The sequence below is a fragment of the Lepus europaeus genome, chromosome 2 (genome assembly GCF_033115175.1).
Source record: "Lepus europaeus isolate LE1 chromosome 2, mLepTim1.pri, whole genome shotgun sequence".
NCBI classification, from domain to species: Eukaryota; Metazoa; Chordata; class Mammalia; order Lagomorpha; family Leporidae; genus Lepus; species Lepus europaeus.
This window is the reverse complement of record NC_084828.1, coordinates 127,924,224-127,942,174: the sequence shown is the minus strand read 5'-3', so window position 1 is coordinate 127,942,174 and position 17,951 is coordinate 127,924,224. Positions and strand designations below refer to the sequence as shown.

The 17,951-nt window shown below is 43.9% G+C and overlaps 1 long non-coding RNA gene across 2 annotated transcripts; it reads right to left on the bottom strand.

Moving 5' to 3' along the window:
* Positions 1 to 7,911: 7,911 nt before the first annotated feature.
* LOC133774873 (uncharacterized) lies at positions 7,912 to 17,605 on the bottom strand. 2 transcript variants are annotated; one of them, XR_009868180.1, is made up of 4 exons: positions 17,398 to 17,605; positions 14,535 to 14,698; positions 10,635 to 10,724; positions 7,912 to 9,649 (listed from the first exon to the last, which is right to left on the bottom strand). It is a non-coding gene; the product is annotated as an uncharacterized LOC133774873 (long non-coding RNA). The 2 variants fall into 2 exon arrangements; XR_009868179.1 differs by lacking the exon at positions 14,535 to 14,698.
* Between the last annotated feature and the right edge of the window lie 346 nt (positions 17,606 to 17,951).

Here is a 17,951-nt window from a genome sequence, read left to right as displayed (position 1 = left end):
TTATTTTTATTTCATTCAGTAAGCATTTATTAAGCTCCCCTGAACACAACTATGCACTTACTGAGCTGGGCATTGGAGAGAGTGATGATGTCCCTGCCATCATTAATCATGTAATTGAACAGGTAAATTAGTAAATAAAAAACATAATGACAGCCTGGTAAGTGCAGTGGAACAAGGTAGATGCTGCTTAGTAGACCTACCTCAGAGGTGACAGACTTTTCTTAGTAAGGGCCACAAGATGATCTGTTCCCTTTGTGCTGCAAGTGTTCCACTCTGCCACTGTAACCAAAGGCAGCCATTGAGCCAGTGAATGTGTCTTTTTGTGAGTAGTAGGTGTTGTGTTCTAAGAAAAGTTCATTTATAAGCACTAAAATTTGAATTTATTATTGCACATATCATTAAATATTATTTAGTTCAACCATTAAAGAAAGGCTGAATTGATTCAGAACTTGAGAACTACCCAAAACCAGAAAGGATTTGGCCTACAGACATGCCCTTTACATTAACTCCTATCTCAGTGCACTGGAGAGAAGAGAGTGGAGTTAACTGAGAGGTTGGTATAGTTTCTTGGAAGAGGTGAGAAAATCCACTGTGGGAAGAGTTGGCAGAGAGCACCTCAGGGCAAGAAACAGCCCTTGAAAGGGTTCTGAAGCTAATACAGTCTCCATTAGAAGCCCATGCCATGTATTTGACTTATTAAGGAATAAACTATTTCAACTGGAAATCTTTATATCTCTATGTGTCTGATTGTGTTTCTGGGCTTTCTTCTGTAGTCTTTAGGTCCAAAGTGTTGTAGATAGAGTTAGTATAAGCAGGGCATAGATAACCCTTTAATGAAACTTTCCATTCTCTTACTGTCATTGTTTCTGATAAAGAACGATGGATAGGCCGGCACCGTGGCTCAACAGGCTAATCCTCTGCCTAGCGGCGCCGGCACACCGGGTTCTAGTCCCGGTCAGGGCTCCGGATTCTGTCCCGGTTGCCCCTCTTCCAGGCCAGCTCTCTGCTGTGGCCAGGGAGTGCAGAGGAGGATGGCCCAAGTACTTGGGCCCTGCACCCCATGGGAGACCAGGAGAAGCACCTGGCTCCTGCCATCGGATCAGCACAGTGCGCTGGCCGCAGCGCGCTACCGCGGCGGCCATTGGAGGGTGAACCAACAGCAAAGGAAGACCTTTCTCTCTGTCTCTCTCTCTCACTGTCCACTCTGCCTGTCTAAAAAAATTAAAAAAAAAAAAAGAACGATGGATTGATTTTTTTTCCCCTTACATAAGATTATTTGGAAGAATAAGAGAAGAATCATTTAAAATATTTATATCAATTAAAATGAATAATTCTGTAGAAATGGCAATATTTCACTGAATGATTTCATTGTATGCCAAAGTCAGAGTATATAATCATATCTTTGCTAACCAAATGTAATAATTCACATGAAAAACATTTGTATAGTGAAATTATGTGTAAAAAGAATAAAATATTCTTGTTTGTATACACATTTAGAAGTCTAGGGGGCTAGTGCTGTGGCTTAGCAGGTAAAGTAACTGCCTGTAGTGCCAGTTCCCATACGGGCACCAGTTCGCGTCCCAGCTGTTCCTCTTCTAATTCAGCTCTCTGCTATGGCCTGGGAAAGCAGTAGAAGATGACCCAAGTCCTTGAGCTTCTGCACCCATGTGGGAGATTTGGAAGAATCTCCAGGCTCCTGGCTTCAGATCAGTCCAGCTCCAACTGTTGTGGCCATTTGGAGAGTGAATCAGGAGATGGAAGACCTCTTTCTCTCTCTGACTCTGCCTCTCTGTAACTCTGACATTCAAATAAATAAATAAATCTTTAAAAAAAAAGTCTATCTGTCAGTGCTTTTCTTATGTATAAAAGGCTTTGTGCTATCTCAGACTTGTAAACAGGCCTTCTGGGCAGCTTGATTGGACACTCATAAAATGAATGAAATGTCCAAATACCATTTTTGTAAAGAGGTTTTTCTGAGCCTGTACTTTATCTGTGATTTCAAAGTTTGGCATAGAAAAAAAAATTGGAAAGAGAACTTGCAGAGTCACCTCATGTGGGATAAAGATGACTACTTCTGTCTAGGTTTTGAAACTGTGACAGAACTCCAAATCTCACCCAGAGGCTGGTCAGGGGGAACAATTTATTCATTTGAGAAAGCATATCCAGAGAACACACCCATCTGGCTGTTTTAAGAAAATGTGCAAGTCACTTGTTTATCAAAAGAATCCAAAATGTTAGTAAGAGCTAAGATATGCCAAGAAAAAAATATCAAAGAAAATTGTGGGCATAGCATTTTAAAATGTGTTTCGCTGAAAATGATATCTAGGGTATCCACAACATAAAAAGTACCCTACAGTATATTGTGCTTATGGTTTAAAAATAAAAACAGTCTTCAGGAAAATGTCTGAGATTTGGCTCAGATGTGACACAACGTTGAATGTCATGAAAGACTTGGTGCCTATTTCAAATTTTTGCCACATGAATGCACATATCTTACCTTCCATAGGTACTTTTATCTTTGTTACATCATTGCGTTGTTTAGGGACTTTAAATGTGTAGACATTCTGAGTTTTATAATGTTATTACAATCTTTGGCTGTAAATTCAGTTAAAGTCGACAGTCATTTATCTAAAACCCTCTAGGGTTCCCAATATGAAATGAATAAGACTGAAGTATTTTTCAAAGATTTCACGTTCTTAGGAAAAAAAATCTCAGCAGACTCCGGTTTGAGGCAGAGGTGTTAGAGCTATCACAGAGGGAGACTGTGCTGAGGGAGCAGAGGGAAGGAAATGGTTAATTTTAACAGAAGAAACCTAGGATATTTCACAGATGAGCTGGCATTTGAGCTGGGCGTGCAACAAATAAAGACGCAGGGGAAAGTACTTAATCCACGGGAAACCGTTTATAGGTTTTTGAGCAGGAAATGCTCTGACTAGTCCTGATTTGTTTTTCTGTTTCAAAATTTTTAAAATTTAGGAAGTAGAATACACTTATGGAAGAGTACATTCATCATAAATGTTCAACACTGGGATTTTTCTGAAACAAATGCCAGTATGATTTCCCTCCTTCAAAGTAAATAATAATAATAATAATAATAATAACACTGAAGCAAGGGAAGAACCCCAGAATTCCTGAGGGTGGACTTCTTGGGTTTCTAACTGGGGTGGTGGCACAGAGCCTGGTGCTGAGAAGAGCCCCCTGTTTGGTTTCATGCTGTACTGTTTCCATCTTAAAGTTCATAATAATTTGTGGCATTCGGCCTCACAAATTATGTAGCCTTTCCCATACACAGTCCTCATTCTGGAACACATTCAACTATGCAGTTCTCTCCCACAGTGCCAACCATTATTCTCTGATTTCCTTTAGACTTTACTCTCTAATTACATATGCCTGAACAAAATACTTTAATTTTGCCTTTTATGAATGTTAAATAAATAGCATAATATATTCTGTGTTCTGTTGTGTTTGGCTTTTTTCACTCAGCATTATGTCTGAAAGAGTCATCCATGTTGTGATTCATTCATTTTCTCAGTGAGGCTTTTAATAATTCCTGTCCACTAGCATTACATGGGATTGACTGGTACACGGGGGAGAACATAACTGGGGGCAAGGAGACCCGTGAGGACGCTGGGCTAATTGACCATTACAATGTGAGTGCTTTCTAGAAACCAGTGTTTCAGAACCCTCAGACTTTTAGGACCACTGCAGAGGCAGAACAAATTTAAATGTCCGAAACCACAGTAGCAACAACGAAATAGCCTTGCCTTGGGGCAAAGAAGCAGGCCCTGAGTACTCAGCAACAAATTATAGTGAAGACAGTTCAGTGAACCAAAATTACGCCCAATGTGATATAGTGGCCAAGAAAAAAAGGATATTGTACTTGGATAGACTACACACACACACACACACACACAGAGGGGGAGAGAGAGAGAGAGAGAGAGAGAGAGAGAATGAGGTATAGAAATAGCATAAGACAAGAAATAAAAAAAATCAGTTTTTGAGAAGCACAGAGAAAACATAGCAGAGATGATCTGAGGCAGCTGTGGTCACAGAGACTGTGGGTGGAGCAGTGGAATGGGGCAAAGGACTAGAGAAAGTGTAACAAGATTGGACCACTCTGTAGAACATGCGACAGTCATCTTCCCTGAGCACTGCTGATATCCAAGAGTCAGTAATGCAGGTGCCTGGCCCTAGGGAGCCATATGAAAATCATTCGAGGCCTTCTAGTGAGATAGGACCCATTTACATCAATAGGGCAATCTTTTATTTACCAAGCATCCCACTAAGGACACATCAGATACTACCATTCAGCATTCTGGGTAAGACATTCATTGTCAAACACAATGACCTCAAGTTACAAAATCATTGCCAGTGCAGAGATTGCCACAGTGATACCACAGAGCCAGCTATGTTAGATGACATGCATTCCCCATGGCTAACAGTGAAAAGCAAAGGCAGACATTAAAAAACTGTGCTAATCTTAAATGAAAACAAGTTTGGAAAAGAATAAAAATGTGAAAATGATCATGAATAAATTATATTTGCTAAATGAGCACATTCTAAGTTCTTATTATGTTCTAAGAACAGCCTAATGATATATCTTGGGAATGGGCCAAAGTTTAAACATAAACATATATATCCTTATACACATATCTGGAAGGTAATTTTATGCAATAATTTTAGCATGCCTGCATTTTGACTGCCACCTATCATATTGAGGTTAGGTATGCAATGTTCCACTTGTGGTGACATCTTGGTGCTCAAAAGGTTTTGAAATTTGGAGCATCTCACATCATAGATTTTTGGATTAGAGATGTTCAACTTATATTATGTTCACAGCCACACTTGAAAACACATAAGTTCTCTAGTCCCAGTTGGGGCGCTGGATTCTATCCCGGTTGCCCCTCTTCCAGGCCAGCTCTCTGCTATGGCCCGGGGAAGGCAGTGGAGGATGGCCCAAGTCTTTGGGCCCTGCACCCGCATGGGAGACCAGGAGAAGCACCTGGCTCCTGGCTTCGGATCAGTGCGATGCGCCGGCCGCAGCGGCCATTGGATGGTGAACCAACGGCAAAAAGGAAGACCTTTCTCTCTGTCTCTCTCTCTCACTATCCACTCTCCCTGTCAAAAAAAACCAAAAAAACAAAAAACCCCACATAAGTTCTTTTAAATGAAATTGTCAATGAAATGATAAGATGTCATACCTTTCACTTTTATCTATTATTAAGTGGGCATGAAAAACTTATGTGCAAATTCAATTGACAAAAAAGTACTGAATTTCTGAAGAGTAGTTTGGTGTTTGGCATATACATTATAGGGTGGCTTACCTAACCCCATTCTCCATTTGTTTTTGCTTTGTCTCCTTGTGTTATAGAAAGTGGGAAAGTTAAATATTGATTTTACCAGCCTCCTTTGCAGCTATAAGGGCCAAAGAAATATACGGGAACTCTCCTGGAGTTTTAATTGCTTCATAAAATGGAAGCCCCCCTTAGGCATCCTTTCCCACACACTCTGAGCCTCCTTTATTTCCTGCCACACAAGCAGACTTGATTTCTGGGATGTTTCCTCTTCACCAAGCTACAGAAACAAGGCCAGAAGCACTCCAGTTCCAGACTCTGTGTCAGATGATAAATAAACATTTACTTATTTATCCCACCACATCATGGTGATGTTTCTTGTTAAACTCAGCCATAAGTATTCCTAATTCCTTCACTGTGGGATAACTTTAGAAGACCTTAAAAACCAAGTCAGAAAATCCTACAGGGATGAAAAACAGTGTAGAAAATATTTGCAGCTTGTTGAGAAAATGTGTTCCTAAATAGTTTCCTATGTAACCTTATTCCTGATAACGTGCTGGCTGAGGGTTAAGACAACCACAAATACATGTGTCATTATTTTGCCTTATTCTCTAACAGTGCGACAGAGAGTTCAGACCTCTTTAATTCTTGTAAATAACACCTGGAACCATTAAGCCTGTCATCCTTGCCCTCTCCCTGATCAGTCTCCCTGGTTGCTCTGCGGATTGAACCATCACCATTGGACCACGGCTTTGTTTGCCCCTGAATCCCTCATTACACTGAAGTCTTTGCTGCAGCTGCTAATGCCCATAGTAACTGTTATGCTGCTGGTCTATGTGACTGATGTTGCTATAGGTGTCTATCCCAGAGCCTCTATCTATAGCTCCTGGAGTTACCAAGGGATGGACCCTGGACTCAGATGTTGCAGCAGCTGAGGGCCTCAAAATTCCTGATACTTTGGCACTTCGATGACCAAGAGAAGTTGCTATTCTATTATAGTCTTTTTCTCCCAGTTAGACTCAACAGCAATCCCAAAGGCTAATCTAAGATGTAAGCTCTACAATGGGCAAACATCTGCCTTTCTCCTTGATGATTTCTGCTGTCCTTGAATCACCTTTATGAGCCTCAAGGATCTTCCTCTCACCTCTCCAGTGGTTACTTGTACCCTTATAGAATAGTACATTTTCTCCCTCTATTTGTTAACCCAAGACTTTCCCTTCCTGGTTTACCTGCATCTTAGAATGAAAAAAGCTTAGGCTACAGCTGTACCTCTTGGTCCATAAATTACACTTGAAGTTATCTAATTTAACTTGTAGCTTTCTACACTCATAAAAATGTACCTGGGTCTCACAGAGTAAAAATAGGCTAACAGTCTAATATGTGGGAAATTGCATGGTCCCAGAGCACCCTAGAGTGTTCTGTGTTGCTTATAGAGTATAAATAAGGCTTGGCAAGTCACAGATAGTCTCCTTTGTCATACCCAATCTCCTCCCACCACTTTTGTTTACATTTAATGAAAGATCTTTTCAGACCACAGGCTTATCTTAGGATAACAATACAATCCTGTTTGACACAATTATTATGCTCACCCAGAGGGAATGTAGTGGTATCTGGGAACATTATTTCTATCTCTCAGCCACCAAATATCAACTCCCAGCATCTGTCTATAGAAAAAATGTTATTTAAGATAGGAAATTCTCCTGCATATGAGGTTTAATGAAAAAGTAGATTTATCGGGCATGTAATGTTCAGGAATTCTCATTCCATTATTAAAGCAAATATACAATTTTACATATTGCTTATGCCTGCTGTTCCATTCAATTCAAACTCTAAGAACAGTTAAGAGGAAATTTTGGCCTGAGATCATGTCAGCAAAAGTCATCTGTTTTTTTTTTCCTGCTAAAGACTTGGCAGTTTTGAGAATATTTCTCTAACATGCTGAAATATACTTTGGAAAGAGCATGGGGCAAGTTTCTTTTAAGCCTCTGGAAACTTGGGACAGCAGAGATAGAAGCCTGAGTGCAAATTGACAAAGACAGCAGAAATGTGTTAGTGATGCAGAAGTCGCTGCTGGGGCTTTGCTCGTTGCTGACACATCAAAGGGCAATGTTTGCCACAAAGAGGAAGATCGTTTCTGGACAGTGACCAAACTGTTTGGGAGAATGCAGCTGAAGGCTTTATTTTCTAATTAACTGGGCAGACAGGCAGCCGTGTTATGCAGCCCCAGGGGTCATGAACCTGAACATGCTTTCTCCCACCTTTGGGATAAACAGGAAAACAACCCCAAACCAGTAAATTTTCAGGGACTTTATCAAGAAAGCAACTTCCTAGGCAACTTTGGACCCAAGTAGCATTGCAGCCACTTTAGCAAGAGATCAAAAACTCCCATCAAAAACCATTAAGTGAGAGAGGAAAATTATTCATCAAATAGATATTGATCTCTCTTATATAACCTCTTATTCCCTGGGCAATAATTTACAGAATACCTGAGGCCTCAGTGGAGCTGTAAGTTAAAACAGTCATCAAAATCCAGGACTTGTGGAATGTATACAATAATTACATGATTAAAAAGACGAGGATTATAAACCAAAATGTTAAGTTTTCAGTTACTGTGTTTTTAATTTATTCTTTCAGTATCTCCTGTACATTTCAAATTTAGATAGCACTTATTATAACATCAGACAGCAGCAACATTTTCTAGACAGATTTTCAACTAGCAAAAATGATTCATTTTCTGAGGTTTTAGGGAGCCAAGGCTTTATTGTAATTTAACACGTTATAGAAAGAAACTCAGGAGACTATGTAGGTAAGATAGTTTTATTAATTCATTTAATTTCCCATTAGTAATGGAATTTTTAATTACATGAGTCATAGATTGACATGTGTATTTTCACTAAGGGTAAGGGTATATGGGAAATATGCGGTTCATTTTATAATTATGCATGAATCAACCTCAAGAAGTTTATGGAAAATGGAATTTAAAGTATGAGATAACATTCATACAAAAAACTATGCCTAGATTTCAAAAAGTTTTTGCACCAACATAAACTCATATTTTAAAAACTAGTTATTTATTTATTTGATTGGTAGAGAGAAGAGAGAGAGAGAGAGAGGGAAGGAGGGAGAGAGAGAGAGAGAAAGAGAGATAGAGATCTCACCTGCTGGTTCATTCCCCCAAATGCCTACAACAGCATGTCAGGTCAAAACCATGTCAGGTCAAAGCCAGGAACTCAATGTAGGTCTTCCACACAGGTGTCACCGATCCAAATATTTGAACCATCACCTCCTAACTCCTAGGATGTACACTAGTAGGGAAGCTGGTATGGAGAGGTAAGCTAGAACTTGAACCTAGACACTGATATAGGATGTGGCAGTACCAAGTGGTGATTTACTCACTACATCAAGCACTGGTCTTTTTTTTTTATTTTTTTTGACAGATAGAGTTAGACAGTGAGAGAGAGAGAGACAGACAGAAAGAATGGTCATCCTTCCGTTGGTTCACCCCCAAAATGGTCACTACAGCTGGCGTGCTGCGCCGATCTAAAGCCAGGAGCCAGGTGCTTCCTCCTGGTCTCCCATGCAGGTGCAGGGGCCCAAGCACTAGGGCCATCCTCCACTGCACTCCCGGGCCACAGCACAGAGCTGGACTGGAAGAGGAGCAACCGGGACTAGAACATGGAGCCCATATGGGATGCCTGCACTGCAGGCGGAGGATTAACCAAGTGAGCCATGGCGCCCGCCCCCAAACACTGGTCTTAAAACTCATACTTTTAATTCCATTTCTCTGCAAACTTTTTGACGTATCGTCATATTTGTATGTGGTCAGAAAAAGGTTATAGAAATTTTAAAGGAATCTGAATGAACAAACCTAAGGGGATTACCAATATCCCCTTAATAATAACTGAACCAAGGTGAATTGGCATCTTCACATTAACTAGCCTAGGAACTCCTTGCTGCGAGCAGCACCATCGTGGTTAGAAACAGTTTCATTTCTACTCAGATCCCCTCTCAGGCCTCTCCTCCTTCAGCAGATGTGTTGCCATTTGTAATTATGGAGAAGAGGTTATTTGCAGCTTGGACTCTCTCAGCTCTTCACCGTCTCAGCTTGTTGTCCGGTCTCTTGATTCTTCCTTCCTGTTCAAAAGGGAGGATGCTGCCTCAGTCTCGCCCTGTGCTCAGAAACTTCTAAGGAGTCCTCTTTTGTGACATCAGTTAGTTGCTGCTGCTGCTCTCTTTTCAGTTGAAAAGGAAACTGAAAGTAACCACAAACAAAAAACACAAAAATGCTAGAAGAAAACTGTAGTTGTATAAAATACCTTGAAATGTGAGATGCCTTCCTATTTGTGGCATGAAATCTATAAAGGAAAATCATAAAAGAAAAGATCAATAAATTCAAAATGGACTATCATGTTAAATCTCAATAAAAAAGACAAAAACAAATGAAAGACCCATAGCAGCATGATAAAATTATTTGCAAGGCATGTGACTGACATAGGACTAATATCCCCTTATATATTATAAAACATAATCAAAAATTCCAGTATAAGAAATTCCATAAGACAAAATGTCTAAGAAAATACCACTGATAACTTACTTAACTGTTAATATTTTACATGATTGGTGTAAAAATAGCATATGAACATTTCATAAATTATATGGAATCAGTCATATCTGTTAGTATCTATTCACTATTTGAATGCCATTTTACTATAGCTTATGGCCTAGAGTACGATGACATCTAAAGACAAATGAGTACTAGTACTTCATTTTGATTAAAAGAGCCTCCAGAAATACATGAAGATTTTTTTCCCTCAATACATGGCTTAAATATTGACAAACTATGAGTCTGTGGGCCAAATGCAATCCACCACCTGTTTCTCTAAAACAGTGTTCCTGGAGCGCAGCCATGCCCTTTTATTTACATACTGTCTGTAGCTGCTTTCCTGCTGCAAGGACAGACTACTTGCAACAAAGATGCGATGGCCTGCAAAGTCTGAAACAGTTATTATCTGGCCTGTTACAGATACATTTTGAATGGCTTATTTAGAACATTTAGCTTATATGAAACACTGAAAAATGTCATCAGTTTTCCAGGACCACTCCTTTTTAATTTCATAAAGGTACATTGTACAAGGCCGTAACGCTTTTTGTAAGGATATAAATCCCTTAAAGGAAAGAATGCAGTTTTTATATTTTATGGTAATATACTTATATTACAACAGTCAAATAATAGTAATAAGCTCTCTTTTATATACAAGTTTTAACAAAGATTTTTAAAAACCTCCAAGAGTTGCAAACAGCCAGACTGGAACTGAATGTCACAACCACCAAATTACTTACCTAGACTGCGTTCTGAAGTTTTGTGTGTTATCTTCCCAAGCCACCATATGCAGAGCCTTTCCTCTATCTTCTGATTGCTAGATTATTTAACTGCCAGGAAAACAGAACCCCCATTAGGCAGATTCCTTAAACCAAACCCTGTTGCTGCTGATCATTTACAAAGAAAACTTCCTTTCCCCTGATACAGGCTCTCATTGTCTCCATCCAAACCACAAAGTCTGAAAGACATATTGGAGCCACTGCTGCAAAGGGAGTGATAAATTTCAATTGTGCATCAAGGGATGTGGTGGACACCGTTGTCCCTGCAGGGGGAAAAGGAGCTCTTAGAATCTAGTGGTTAGTGAGAGAAAAGATAGGGAGAGAAGAAGTCTATATAATAGAGCTGAACAATTTCTTCCATTCTTGCTATATTTGGCTTTCTGGAACAGAAAGTTCTAAAGAGACAACTCTGAAGCAGAGTGGGATTTGAAATTGTGCTTCAACTAAGAAGATGAGGATCAATGAAATCTCTCTCAAATTTCCCTTGAGTGGGAGTACATTCATCATGTAAAAGTTGTGCTATAAGCGAGTCGCATTCTTTTCTCTACACATCAGTGTCTCAGGCAAACCTGAGACCAGACAGAAAAGGTGAGATCATTTAGCTGAGGGAGGAAGGACATTCGCCTGTCCTTAAAAAAATCTTTCTTTCTAAAATCAGGTAAAAGAAAGAAAATACACCAAACCGTTAGCAAGAGGTTACGAAACAGTTTATAATACAACCCTGACAGAGGGAACAGGTTATGAGGTATTAGTCTAGGCCTGTGTGACATTTTTAGCCCAGGGAAATTTTGTTAGGGAGAAATGACTGGTTTTTATTGTCAAAAATAACACAGCATATTAATTTATATGTTGACATCACTATTCAATACTAAACTGATAAACAGCCTTGAGACAATATTTTAAAGTGTCATTTTTTTTTTTTAAATTTGAACTGCAGAGTTGCGAGGGGGGGGGGGGAGATACAGAGGTCTTCCATCAGCTGATCAACTCCCGAAATGGTTGGGACTGGACCAGGCCAAAGCAAGGAGCCAGGAGCTTCTTCTGAGTCTCCAATGTAGGTGCAGAGGCCCAAGCACTTTGGCCATCTTGCACTGTTTTCCCAGACACATTGGCAGGAAGCTGGATCAAAAGTGGAGCAGTCAGACCCTAACAGACATCCATATGGGATGCCAGTGTTGTAAGCAGTGACTCAGCCAACTACTCCACCACACAGGCCCTGAGACAATACCGATTTTGATTTTTTTCTACATATCAAAAATATGTAAAAATGTTGAAAAATTTAAAGAGGTTATTTGCTGTAAAATTTAAGAGTCTGTTAAATAGTTTTCTTGAAGGAATAATAAAAATAGGAAAGGGAACCTGAAGTATTGGGGATAGAGCAGCAATTATAAAACTAGACAGATCTGTGTTTCTTTTTGGTTATCTTAGGATCTGAAGACATTTTTAAGACACAAAGATAGAAAATCTAATTACAAGTTGTTAAAATCATTATTCTTATAAAATGGCTGCCCCAAATCTGAGTAGGATGTAACGGTATGAAATAACATGTAATATGTTGGCTACCCACGTATAATCCAAACAGTGATCACAGTTCGGTTAACTTACAGAATATTCTTAGAGGCACTCCTGGAGAAAGGTCTACTGGAGCAGCTATTTGGTATAGCAGTTAAGACACTACCTGGCAATAGTTGCATCCCACATCAGAGCGCCCACGTTAGAGTGCTGACTCCACTTTTGATTCCAGCTTCCTGCTAATGTACACTGAGGACGAGGCAGACCATGGCTCACATAAACTCTTGCCACCCATGCAGGATACCCAGATAGTGTCCTGAGCTCCAGCCTTTGGCTATTGTGCAGAGTGAACCACCATCTGGGAGATCCCTCTCCTCTTGGTCTTTTTCTGTCTCACTGCCTTTTAAATTAGAACAACAACAATGAAAAAGGACACTCATAAAACAAAACAGCCTAAATCTGCTAATGGATATGTGCTTATAACATTTTCAGCTACTGAATAAATACTGAGAACACAATCCTATATTCTTGCTTTCACTTTAAAATGATGATACACAGTCACTGTCAACTTGTCCTTGGTGTTTTTAGACTTTCTGGTTTATCTAACAGGTGCCACTAGCTAAACTACGAATGTTGTGAAATGAACCTTTACTTACTTACATAAATGAAGACACAGGTGAGAACTTATTTTCTTGAGGATTTAAAAAGTGCATGTGCAAACAAAGCTAATTCGTTGAAAGCCCAACCCCAGTGTCTTATAAGCAGCTGAACAATAGCACTCTGAGCAAAGCTTACAGATGGAGTCCCCATTAAGGCACCATTCCGTGACCAAGGTAAAGCTGTTCTCACCTGGTAGCTTTTCCTTTAGATTGTTTCCCCAAAATGCCTTTTCATGTGATCTGAAAATGTTAATTCATCTTCAGGGCAAGCATTCACCCACTGGAAGCTTTGGTATCTTTCCCTAAGATAGCACTGATTCTTGCTACCCAACTAAGACCAGGCTTTGACAGCTCCAGTACCTTTGTGACTCAGGAGACTGAAACACTGGTATCCTATGGATACTCTATGGATCCAGGAAACCTGATGTCTCACCAAGGACTGCTACAATCTTTCACCATAGACAGAGTTTGGGAAAATAATGAAGTATCATTCATATATTCACCAATAAATATTTATTGAGGACCTCGTGTTGAACTAAATGTGAGGAACAGACAGGGCTGTAGAAATAAACCAGCTATCGGCCCAGCCTTTATGTAACTCACCTGGTACTTAAAGTGACCAGATTTAGACATGTAATTAATAACGGCACAGTCAGAAAATGATTCATTCTGCAAATGTATACAAAATTATTCCTACCAATTATCACAGGAAGAAGTGACCAGCCACAGAAATTTTTGCATTAACAATTTTCTTTGCATCATTTAAAAAATATTTATTTATTTACTTGAGAGGTAGAGTTACAGAGAGAGAGAGGATGAGAGAGAGAGGTCTTCCATTCACTGGCTCATTCCTTAAATGGATGCAGTGGTCAGAACTGAGCCTATTTGAAGCCAGGAGCCAGGAGCTTCTTCCAGGTCCTCCACATGGGTGCAAGAGGCCCAAGCACTTGGGCCATCCTCTACTACTTTCCCAGGCCATCAGCAGGGAGCTGGATCAAAAGTGGAGCAGCCAGGACACAAACCAGCACTCAGGCAGATGCTTCAGCTACTAGGCCTCAAAGCCAGCCCTTCTTTGCATTATTTTGAATCTCAGAGCCCCAGTGTAAATCTTTCTGTGAGAGACCATGTGAGTATAATACAAATTATTGTTAAAGAATCCCTAATGGGGCTGAGTTGCCACCTGTAGGGCCATTTCAGGTCCTGGCTGCTCTACTTCTGATCCAGTTCCCTGCTAATGTGCCTGGAAAAGCAGCGGAAGGGCCCAAGTGCTTGGGTTCCTATACCCACGTGGGAGACCCAGATGAAGCTTCTGGCTTCTAGCTTCAATCTGGTCCAGCTCAGGCCATTGCAGCCATTTGAGGAGTGAACCAGTGGATGGAAAATCTCTCCCTGTCTCTGTGTCTCCTCTCTTTCTAATAATAACTCTTTCTAATAATAATAATAACAGAAAGGAATCCCTAATGGAAAGTACTCAAACTGTGGCACATTTCTGGTCCCAACAAGGCCATCAGGGTTCAGTAATACCTATTTGTATGGTAACCTGTAATCTTCAGGATGAGCTCTCCCAGCTAGGGCTGGGTAGTAATTGGACACATGTGTCGGATCTACTTGTTATTTTTTTGAAATCAGTTATATCTATGTATATTTTTAAAGATTTTACTTATGTATTTTTAAAGGTAGAGTTACATACAGAAGGTCTTCCATCTGCTGGTTTACTCCATAAATGGTCTCAAAGGCCAGAGCTGGGCTGATCCAAAGCCAGGAGCCAGAAGCTTCTTTTGGGTCTCCTACATGTGTACAGGGCCCCAAAAACTTGGGCCATCTTCTGCTTCTTTCCCAGGCCACATCAGAGAGCTGGATTGGAAGAGGGGCAGTCAGGACTTGAACCTGCAGCCACATGGGATGCTGGCACCGCAGGCAGAGGCTTAGCCCAGTACCCCACAGTGCTGGCCCCACACCCATTATTATTATAGATAGTCTGGCACCATGGGAAGAACAAGTAGGATACCAAGGTCCTCATTCTGCTCAGCTCTCCATGCTGCAAAGAGGGGCTTGGTGATATGATTCTCTCCCAACTTCCTTGTGCAACTAGGTGGGTAGAGGAACTTTTTGGATTTTCATCATTTTATGGATAGAGAAACTAAGGTCAGGAGAGCTTAAGAGAGTCGCTCAAGGCTTCAAATAACTGCTATTCAATCATTGAGAATTGGATGCCAGGCCTCTAAGAACAAAGCATTTTCTGCTACATCACATTCAGAAGCACAACTCTGTGGGCAAGGGTACGAATAGAGCTGCACATGACATTCATTTAATTATATGTTACAGGTCAAGAGGACAGATGTTTAAACAAAATCTGATCTATTCCCACACCACGACAAAGACCTCTCCACAGCGACCTGGACAACCAAGTATGAACTACAAATTCCTGGACTCTGGTGAACCTACTCATCAAATCTCTACTTTATAACTGCTGCTTGGTTTTTGCTTTTGTTTTACAGCAGAGAGACCTCAGCAGAATTGGAACCCTGGGGTCCCAACCTTCTCTCACCATGGCCCCAACAGTCAGCCAGGAAGATACCAGGAAAGTTAAGTCTGATCCCAGCTGTCCCCTCAACCTGTACTAGAAGGTGCCCAGAGCAGCTTTAGTGTGTACCTCTACCCACAGGACCAACTTCTGTCCATATTCCTACAAAGAGCCACCTCTGGGACACGGCGGGGAATTCAGTCTCCAGAAGATCCTGGATGTGGGATTGGCATCATTTAGGTGGAGCATTCCAGGCCAGAGTTTGGCCGATCCAGAGCTTGGTCTACAGGAGGGCTCGGCCCCCATATGGGCCACCACCTTGACCCTAGGATAAAGCGCACTGGCACTGCTGGAAAACCAGAGGGTGGTTCAGGGCACAGGTGCTCTGGCTTGCGCTTATGGGTCAGTCTGGTCACACCACCACTAGATTGAACCTGGGCAAGAGTAATGTGAGAACGTTCTTGTGAGAAAGCGGATCGGCCCAATGGTCATGAAGCCAGACTGCAACCAGACTCCTGAGCTGGCATCTCAGCTTTGCCACTCTGCAGGCAAGTGACTCAGTATCCCAGGGCTGCCGTCTCCTCATCTTCAGAAAGAGTACAACAGTAAGGAGGAGGAGGAGTAGCTGAACACAAAAATGCCTGGCAGAGGTCAGACACTGGGAATATCCCGCGGGGGTTCCATCCAGGCCAGTGTGCCTTGCAGAGGTTCTTCTGGACACTTATATAAGCACATTTATATCCCAGCACTCTTGATGGTCAAGGTGAAAGCCCCGTCTCCCTTCAGGGGTGCAGGTGCGCACCACGCCATTCTCGCCACGGACCTGCAGGGTGCGCGCCAGGCGCAGGGCTTTGAAGAAGGTGAACTCGCAAAGCTTGGCCGTGAGTCGTGAGTCACGACGCACCGGGAACTGAAACCCGGAGTCCGCGCCAGGCTCAGCCCTTGATGCGGGCGTTTTAAACCGGAGGGCGGTGGCATCGGCTAAGAAAGGCAGGACAGGGCTGACGCAGCCCTGCTGCCTGCCCACGCCCTCGCCCTCGCCCTGGGGCGCAGCTGCCAAGGCCAAGTCTGCTGGGCAGGTCCCGACACCTCTGCTTGGCCGGGCATCGCGCAGGCTCGGGGCAGGTCGAGGCAGCTCCCCAGCTCCTCCCGGGAGCGGGGACGCGAGCCGAGCCCAGTCCAGCAACTGCGCGCCCCACAGCGAGGATGCTAGGGAAGAGGCAAGCCAGGGCAGCCCCCCCGCCCCCAGCCTCCAGCGCCCGTGGCTCATCGCAGCCCCGCCGCCCTCGCTGCGGAGCCCTGGCAAACTTTGCAGGTCCTCGCGCGCGGGCCACTGTCACCAGCCCCTTCTGCTCCCTGGACAGGACAGTCGTGACCGGGCGAGTCAGACGCTCTCGAAAACAGCCACAAAGGGCTATATTTAGTTCTGTGCACCCCGCCTAAATTCCTTTTTTCACTCTCCACTTCCAAACGACTGGGTTGGGGTGGGGGAGTGGGAGGGAGGGGGCGGGGAGCCGCGGGGAAGGAACAGCTGGGCCTCCACCTCGCCGCTCAATCTCTATAAATACCCAATCGCCAGCGGAGGCTACTTTTCAGCCAATGAGGCAGCCGCACCGGAGAGACCCTTGGCGGCAGCCAATGGGAGACCCTTCGGGGGTGTGCGACTCACGCCCTGGGACCAATGAGTGCGGAGTCTGGGAGAAGTAATTTGAGCTGGCGTGTGGGTGTGAGCTGCACCAAGCTTCCTACTTCCAAGCCCCAAAAAACCTGCTCTGCCGACTGAGCATGCCCTAACTGCGGGCCGCCGGCACTGTCAGATCGGGGCGCGATCCGGGCTCCGGGTTTTGGCCGCGGCACCGTGGGGGAGGAGGTGGGCGGGACCCGCTGGGACTCTGCGGGGATGGAGCCGCGGGCCCCCCAGAAGCTGTTCGTTCTCGGATCGGGACAGTGACCCGAGGCACTAGAGTGACACCCCGTTCGCTCTGGCCCGGGACCAGGCGGAGCAGCGTTTCCGGGGAAAACGGCTTACCAAGGGCTTGGCCAGGGCTCCGGGGGCTGCTCTGCCCAGCCCGCACCTGCTGCCGTCCGGTCCGCGGCCCGCGCTTCTGGCGGCCTGCACCGGCCTTTGGTCATGGGATTCGGCAAGCGCGCAGCTCTCCCTCGGCCCGCCGGGCCTTAGCGCTCGCGTTCGAGCTCGCCAAGCCCCCGTGCCCCATTCCCCCGCAGTGTGCCCGCTGCTGCAGTCCCACAGGCTCGCGTCGCCCCGCCTCCACTCCCGGCGACTCGGCTCGCAAGCCCCGCCCCCAGCCCCGCCCCCTCGGCTCGGCCCCGCCGAAAACCCGGAGCGGCCGCTCGGGCGGGGCGCGGCCCGCGGCGCACTGGGCATGCTCGCGCGGGCGGGGAGGGCCGGGCTGCGCGCGGCGAGTAGGAAGCCCTCGCCCCGCGGAGGCTGCAGGCGAGAGCGCGATGGGCCGCGCTGGTGGGCGCACGTTCCGCGGGGACTCATGCCACGAGTGTCCCGGCCCGGCGCGCAATTAGCAGCCGCCTCCGCAGCCCGCCGCCACCGCCGCCCCGCGCTCGCCG